The sequence below is a fragment of the Chinchilla lanigera genome, unplaced genomic scaffold (assembly GCF_000276665.1).
Source record: "Chinchilla lanigera isolate Chin_1 unplaced genomic scaffold, ChiLan1.0 scaffold00094, whole genome shotgun sequence".
In the NCBI taxonomy this organism is placed as follows: domain Eukaryota; kingdom Metazoa; phylum Chordata; class Mammalia; order Rodentia; family Chinchillidae; genus Chinchilla; species Chinchilla lanigera.
In genome coordinates, this window is record NW_004955495.1 from 4,872,718 (window position 1) to 4,880,899 (window position 8,182).

Consider the following 8,182-nt stretch of genomic DNA (forward strand, 5'->3'; position numbering starts at 1 on the left):
CGCCCCGCGGAGCCGCCTGACCTGCCCGGCCGGGCCGCGCGGCGCGGAGCCTGGGTGCGTGCTCAGATGCACGGGCTGCGGCTGTCGCCGTGGAGCCCACTGTGTTCAGCCGCTTTCTTGCCTACAAAGCCTACTGTGTGCAGCCGCATCTTACATACAAACCCCGCTGTGTGGACCCCCGAACGCGGGCAAGACCTACTATGTGCAGGCACTTTCTTCCAAGCAAGGCCTACTGTGCGCAGACACCAAAGTATTCTCTCTTTTTTTTTGGCCTTTTTGAGACAGGGTTTCACTATGCAGTTCAGGCTGGACATGAGCTCACTTTGTAGCCCAGGCTGGTCTCGAACTTGCATCAATCCTCCTGCCTCAGCCTCCTGAGCGCTGGGATTACAGGTGTGCGCCACCACGCCAGGCAGACACCAGTGTATTCACACCTGCCCAGTGGCCAGGCAGACTCACAAGTGGACTCACCAAGAGCCCTGAGCAGAGGCAGCCCACGCTCTTGTAAGAGCAGCGTCACTGCGAGCCCCCAACACCTGCTCCCCACATTCTGACAGGCCCTGGTGTGCAGTCTTGTCAGGGCGCTGCTGACTTTCCAAGTTCGAATGCTCACCGTGAGGCTGGGTGTGTGGTTCAGTGCAAGCTGTCTTTGCATGGGAAGCCCTGGGTTCAATCCCCAGCCCCAAAAAAATTTAAAAAGGAGAAAAAGGAGAAAAAAAAAACCCTTTTGTAATCCCAGCACTCTGGGACGCTGAGGCAGGAGGACCTCAAACTTAAGCTCAGCTTGGGCACTTTAGATACTTAGCAAGACCCTGTCTTAAAAATAAATATTAAATTAAAATAAAATTTGAAAAATTGAAAGTTCTGGAGATTTAGCTCAGTGAACAGACCCTGGATTCAATCCCCAGTACAAAAAAAAAAAAAAAAGTGCGAGCCCTTAGATCTACAAAACAACCTCCCACTCTGTCCAGAGAGCCACCGGAAGTGCAAGTGCGCCAATCTGGAAGGGAAGCATCCTGCAGGCACCCAGCCCCTCTCCAAGGGTCCTTTTTGTGATCCCTCAGTTTACCCCACTAGGGAGAGGCTCTGGTCTGCTGAGGGGCTGCGATTGTGGGGCAGCAGGGGTGGCGTGCCATCCTCCGTGTGGCCTGGGGTGTGCGCTCAGGGCAACAGGGGGCTGGGCCTCGGGCCTTCCGGGAGCCCCAGAGGGCAGGTGCAAGGGCTGGCAGTCTCCATGGGCACTGTGCCAGTCCCTGGCTTCCCTGAAACTGGGCACAGCAGCTGGGAGAGGCTTCCGGCCCGGCCCCACCTGCCCCGGGCGCTCTCGGAAGATGGGTGGGGCTGGCAGCCTGGACGAGCCCACACAGGGCCCGGATGGACCTGAGCGCTGGCGGTGCGCATGCGCGCCTGTGCGTCTCGGCAGGGACCCTGCACACTCGTGCGTGCACGCAGGCTCACAACTGTGTATTGCAGTTGCCCGCGGAGGGTGGAGCCCATACTCCCTACGGGCCAGACAGCACGGGGGTGCCTCCATTATGCTCACCGCGTGTCCCCAACCCCTGGTAGTGGGCTGGTGCTGCCCGGAGTCTGGTTAGCGTCAATGTGGGAGGGAGCCTTGAGCGCCCTTTACAGCCAGCAGCTTGTGCACCGTGAGAATCAGAAATGTCCTGGGAGCTGACCTTCTGGATGATTCGCAGGAGCAGGGATCACCTCGCAGCTGCCTGCATCTGTGGGCAGCTCCTGGCAACCAGGAAAAGCAGCAGAATCCGATTTTATTCATTCACCAGTGGAAAGGAGAGACAAGGCCTCCTGGATTGACACTTATTTACTTATTTATTTATTTATACTTTTGGGTTTTGAGAGAGTCTTGCTTCGTGATTCAGGCTGGCCTCGAACTCACAGCGATCCTCCTGCCTCAGCCTCCCAAGTGCTGAGATCGCAGGCATGCACCCCCACACTCTGCTTGGGACATCTTTTATTTTGTTTGTTTGAGACAGGGTCTCACTATGCAGCCCAAGCGGGCCTTAACTCATGGTGATCCTCCTTCCTCTGCCTCCCGAGTGCTGGGATTTTACAAGCTGCACTCCCGCTTTGGGGCATCTTTTTGCACACACTATTTCCCCCTCTTCCTCCCTGCCTTCTGCCAGTGCCATCCTCTCTCCTGGTCTCCTCTCAGAGGCCACAGGGGTCCCGGCTGACTTGCAGGGCCTCCAAGTGCGGGCGGAGCCCAAGCCCCTTCTGTCATCACTTTCAGGATTTGAGGGTCTGGGATTTTTAGGCTGTTGGCTGTTGCTGCAAAGCCCTGTGGGACACAGGTAGCTGGTGCGCAGGAAAAGCTGCTGTCAGACACCCTCAGAAACCCTCTCCATGGCACAGGAGTAAAACCAAAGACAAGAGAGGGGAGGGTCTTCCTGTCCAGCTGGGGACACAGTATGAGAAACATGACCAGTCCTCCTCCCATTCCCAGAAACAGTTTCCCACGGTGCCACAGGGGTGGGGCTCTTGCTGGGAGGAGGGGGAGGGGCTGGCAGGGTGGGAGCCCCGGGGGAGGGGAGGCTAGGTCCTCTCTGGAGACAGAGCAGAGGCCACCTCTGAAGATGGACAGACACACGCCCTGGGGGCTGTGACACAGACTTGGTCCCAGCCGCACAACCACTCTGCCCCCTGTCCTCTGATAGGATCCCTGCCCTGGAGCATGCATGTGCACAGTTGTGTGTGTGTGGGGGTGTGTGTGTGTGTGCATGTGAGTATTTGGGTGGAGGTGTGTCTGTGTGCCTGTGTTTGTTTGATTTCATATATTTTGGGTTTCTTGAGATAGGGTCTTGCTGTGTAGCCCAGTCTGGCCTTGTGTTCAGAGCGATCCTCCTGCCTCAGCCTTGCAGAGTGCTGGAATGACAGGCGTGGGGCCACCGCACCCAGCTAGTGTATGAGTGCGTGTGTGTGTTTGCATGCATTTGTTTGGGCACACTTGAAGTTTATTTTATTCTACTTTTTGGTACCGGCAATGGACTCAGGACCTTGTGCTTGCCAGGCAGGAGCTGTGCAGCTGAGCTATATCAGCAGCCCCATCGAGATTGTTTTTTAAAGCTACATAAGGTATGATCACAAATAGCAAATTCTTTTTTTTTTTTTTTTTTTTTTTCCCAGTCCTGGGGATTAAATGCAGGGCCTTACACTTAGTTACGTTCCCAGCCCTTTTTATTTTTCTTACCTTATTTATTTTTGTTTTTTTCCTACAATCCAGGTATGAGACCTCCCTCACCTCAACAGTCCTCTTTTCCTTTTTGGAGTGAGTCCCCCCCTCCCCGCACCCAGGCCGGTCCCCAAGAGCAGTCACGGTCCTCCCCAAGCCCCGGGACTCCCGAGTCCGCTTCCTGTCTCTGGAGTCGCCTGTGCGGGGCGTTTCCGGGTCCTCTGTGTCTGGCGTCTGTCAGCCTTGTTCCCCTTCCAGCCTGTCTGGAGCACCCTCCCCAGCGCGGCAGACCCAGGACACCGGCTCAGATGTGCACGGCTGCCGTGGGCTCTGCCTTTGGTGGTGACGCACAGAGCTGCCCTGGGCACCCACCTCCAGCTCTTCGGGTGGCCCTGAATTTTCATACCTCTTGGATAATGTGGGGTGTGGGCGTCTGGGAACCCATGACTTTACGGGATAGGCAGGGTTATTACCGGTCTCAGCCCGCGGAGACAGCCACCCTCCTCCCTGTCTCGGTCAAGCCCGCACTGCAGAGGCGCCCCCTGCGCTCTCCCCGGCTCCTGCACACCCACGCGGCTCCCCCAGGCTCCCCGGCCCGCAGGACAGCAGCAAAGTCGTGCTGCGCCCCGCCCCGGCCGCGGCCCGGCCCGCAGCCCCGGGACGCTGCCGCAGGGGCCTGCAGACCAGACGGGCCGCAGACGCTGGATGTGTTCATCTTCCAGCCAAGCCGTCTCGTCCTGACAGTAATTAGTTCCCAGACTGCTGGGGAGCCGGCGAACAGCCTCCCAAGTCATCGCGGCGGCCCCACGCCCACAGGCCACGGGCACCTGCAGAGCGAGTGTGCGTGTGTGTGCGTGTGTGTGTGTGCGTGCGTGCGTGCGCGCGCCTGGGTGCTCCCACTTTCCCTCCTCCACCCCAGATTTGCAGTATCAGACCAAGTTCCCACTCCCCGTACACTCCGTCGCCATGCACTCGGGACCGTGTCCAAAGCTTTCAATCTGCACACACCTACGGCCTTGTGCACGCCTCCACACCAGGCCTGCAGAACGCCCGTGCACAGGCGTCTGTGTGCATCTGGGCACGTGGGGGGTGGGGGGGAGCAAACGCCCGAGCTCCCGGGCTGGCGTGGGGGTGGGGCGGCCGCGCAGGACACGCCCCGCCTCCTCCCCGCCCTCCCCGGAAGCCTGGGGCGGCGGGCGCTGGCGTCACGGGTTTCCTCCGTGCGGGGGCCGGGATTCCCTGGCGCAGGAACGCCCGTGACGGAGGAGCCCGCGCGGGGAGCAGGGCTGGGATGCGGGTGACGTCAGCCCCTACGCTGCTGGAGCCCGCTGGAGCCCGCGGAGCGGGGGACTTGGAGAAAGAAAGTGATTTTTTTGCTCTTGTACTTTGGATTAAACTCAGGGCCTTTGCGTTGAGCTACATCCCTAGCCCTTTTGATTTTGAGACATGCTCATGCCCAACTGCCCAGGCAGGGTTTGAATTTGAGATCCTCCTGCCTCAGGCTTCCCGAGTGTTGGGATCGTGATGATGATGATGACGATGATGATGATGATGACGACGACCAGTACTGGAGACTGAACTCAGAGCCTTCTCACTTAGTTACAACCCCAGTGTATAGTTTATTTCCACTGGGTCTTGAGAAATTAACCAGGCTGGGCTTGAATTTGTGATCCCCCTGTCTCAGAGTCCCAGAGTGCGGGAATGACAGGCGTGTGGCATCACACCAGGCTACCCCCTCTCGTCTACACTAGAGGCCCAGAGAGGGCCTGTGGGTGTCCTGATGCCACCCAGCAAGCCAGGCGCTGAGGCCAGATCTGTCCGCACTGTGGGTCCCTCCCCATCTCTGGTCTCTGCGGCGGCCAGAGGCGGTGCCCGCAGCGGAGCCAGGGCGTCCAGCCTGCCGGCTAGGGTGTGCCTGGCCCGCCTTCCTGAGGACACCGAGGCGAACAGATGCTAAATATAGCCTGGGAGTAGGCGACAGCTATTTTTAGCCTGAGTGGCTGGGTCCTCCCAGTGCCCAGGTCAGCAGCCTTGGGGCCAGGATCTTGGGGAAAAGGAGGGGTGCTCTTTGCTGGGTCCCTGCAGCCTCCTCTGGCCTGCTGCCCCCCAGCCCTGGGTGGGCTTGGGGTAAAGCAGGGACTATGCGGGCGAGATTGTTGGGTGGAAGGGTCCCCTGCAGCCACCTTGTCTCCAATCCCGCCCCTCTCTAAGCTGCCCACCCGCTCAGGCCTTCCTGGGGCCAGGGCAGGGCTTTCTATTTTGGGAAGGTGCTGCAACCAGTTCCCTGGCTATTTTTAGCGGATTTGGGGATTCCTCCACCCAGGCTGGCCGCCCTGCGCTCCTCCTCCTCCTCCCCCGCCCCCATCCCCCCAGTATCTTAAAGAAGGGGCAGGGACCCACCCTCGCAGAGTGGGGAGACCTCTTGTCTCCTGGTTGGGGAGGGCGCCCCAAGTTCCGGATGAGCGGGACTTTCCAGCTTCCAGTAATCCTTGCCACCCCACACCTGAATTCCTTCTCCTGGGTGGCGTGGGGCTCCTGGACTCTGACCTTTCCCCTCCTTTCCGGGCTGTCACGCAGGCATCCGCTCTGCTGAGAACTATGTCAAGCTCCACACCCCTCAGTAGGGTGGGTCCCTTGTCCCCAACGGAAAAGTTGTTGGGGGGATAAACTGAGGCACAGAGTGGGGCGCCTTCAGGTTCATTCCAATCCAGGCTCCACCCCTGAACACCTGGGTCACTTCGGGCACTTGCTCTACCTCTCTGGCCCACCCCGGTTCCACACCAGGAAACTGAGGCTCAGCAGTCACTTCTCAGGCCCAGTCTCATGACAGGTGCCACATGGTGGCCAGCGCAGGCTTCTGACTCTTGGCTCTGACCCACACTGTATTCCTCAGCTGCTTCATTCATCCCTCAGCTCATCCCACAAGTATTTGTGAGATTCTTACCTCTGCTGTAACAGATCACCACTGCTGATTCCTTCAAACACTGTAACCTTATTCTCTTTAACAGTCTGGAGATCAGATGCCCAAAATCAGCCTTCAAGGGCTAAAATCCAAGGTGTGGGTGGCAGCATGTTCCTCCCAAGGCTTTGGGGAGAAACTGGGTCCCTATCCTGGCTCCTGGAAGCTCCTGCAGCCCTTGGCTCGTGGCCCCTTCCTCCACCTGTAGAGCCAGCAGTGTGGCCTCTCACCCTCCTGCTCCTCAGGGGTACTTGGGGGACACTGGGTTCCCTGTGTACTCCAGGACAGCCTTATCTTAGGACCATTAATCCCATGTGCAAAGTCTGGGAAACATTGCCAGGCTGCACAGGTGGAGACAGGGACGTCTCTGGGGCCATTCCTTGGCCTACCATGACATCTTCCTACATCAGACCTTGCTGGGCCCTGGGCTGAGTCTGCCTTCACAGAGCCATCGGCGGTGTCAGTCACATGGTCACTGTGATGAGCGTGTATGAGCAGGGTTACCACGTAAAATACAAGATTCCAGGTTAAATTTGAATTTTAGATGAATCACAAATAATTTTAGTATAAATAAGTGCCATGTAATGTTTAGAACATATGCATAATAAAAACTTTCTAGTGTGTCTCATTTAATATTTGAATCATACTAAAAGATAGCTGTATAGTATTCCCTTGGGTGACTAGGCCACAAGTTCCAATTTGTCATGGAAGGAATTGAACCAGAGGTGACAAAGAAGCTGCTGGGTTAAGAACCCACTGACCAGAGGGACAGACAGAGAAGCAGGGAGGGGGACACTCCTTGCCCCTTATCGCTTCAGCCTTGTATTCCTGATCCTTTTATACAGTCTGGGTGGGAGCGCCCATGATAAAAGTGTCAGCCCTGTGTGTGCCCATGCGTGCAGTATCCTACCTTTGGCATGGTAAGTACTTAGCCAATCAGAAGCTGAGCCTAGGGGCTGGGGATTTAGCTCAGTGGCACAGCGCCTGCCTGGCAAGTGCAAGGTCGTGAGTTCGATTCCCGGTATGGGGCGGGGGGAACCAAAAGAAAAAAAAAAAGAAGCTGAGCCTCAGGGGCAGGTTTTGAGGTCTCTTGGGCCCCTCCTTGCTCTGGGGCTTTCTCCTTGCTGTGGGAGCAGAGTCTCGTGGTGGGCGGAGCCTCACTCTGGATCACCTCGGTGGCCCAGGTTAGGGACCCACAGGTGTGTGGGGCAGATCTGAGGAGCAGGTCCCGGCTACCATGGCACCATGTTTCCTCCCAGAAACTGGGGGGCAAAGTTGGAGGCCACTCAGGCCCAGCCCCAGCCCCAGCCTCCAAGCCTGTCCCCCGTCATCCTGACCCCTGAACCTATCCCCAGGTGGTGACTGAGGTTGGCATCTGAAAGCAGGACAGAGAGATGTCAGGGCCCAGCCAGGCCTCTCACAGAGAGGAGCCGGATCGTGAGGCCCGGCCACCTGGTTTCCGAGAGGGCAGGCAGGATGGGGGCCCAGCAGGCTGCGAGACAGCTGTCACCTTGAAGGGGACGCCAGAAATGCAGAGGAAACCTCAGGCTGACCGAAGGGGAAGTCAGCGTGCGGCTCTCAGGCCTCCTGCGGGCCGGGCTTCACAGACCAGGAAATGGAGCCAGGACTTGCCGGAAGTCCCAGACCTAAGTTGGTGCAACATTTGCCTCTCCTGTCCCTTTTCAAAGCCACCTTGCTGTCTCCTTCGGAGCGGCTCCCGGGGCCAGCAGACCCATCCTTCCCGCCCTCTGGCCATCATCATGGGAGACAGTGCGTGTGGGGTTCCACCAGCCCAGGCCCGAACCTGCGGCTCACTCCATATGCTCTGCGCGAGTCTTAGCAAAACAAAGCACCCTTCCGCAGGGGGCTTCCCCACGTGGGCTACTCAGGAAGGGGACGAGATGCAGACGGCACGTCCTCTGTCTCTGCTCAGGTGGCTGCCCAGAGGTGGCCAGGGTGAGGCTGGCAGGCAGACGTGGTAGCCGACGGCTTCCTGCCCTTCCTGTAGCACCCCAGGTTTGCATCACCCA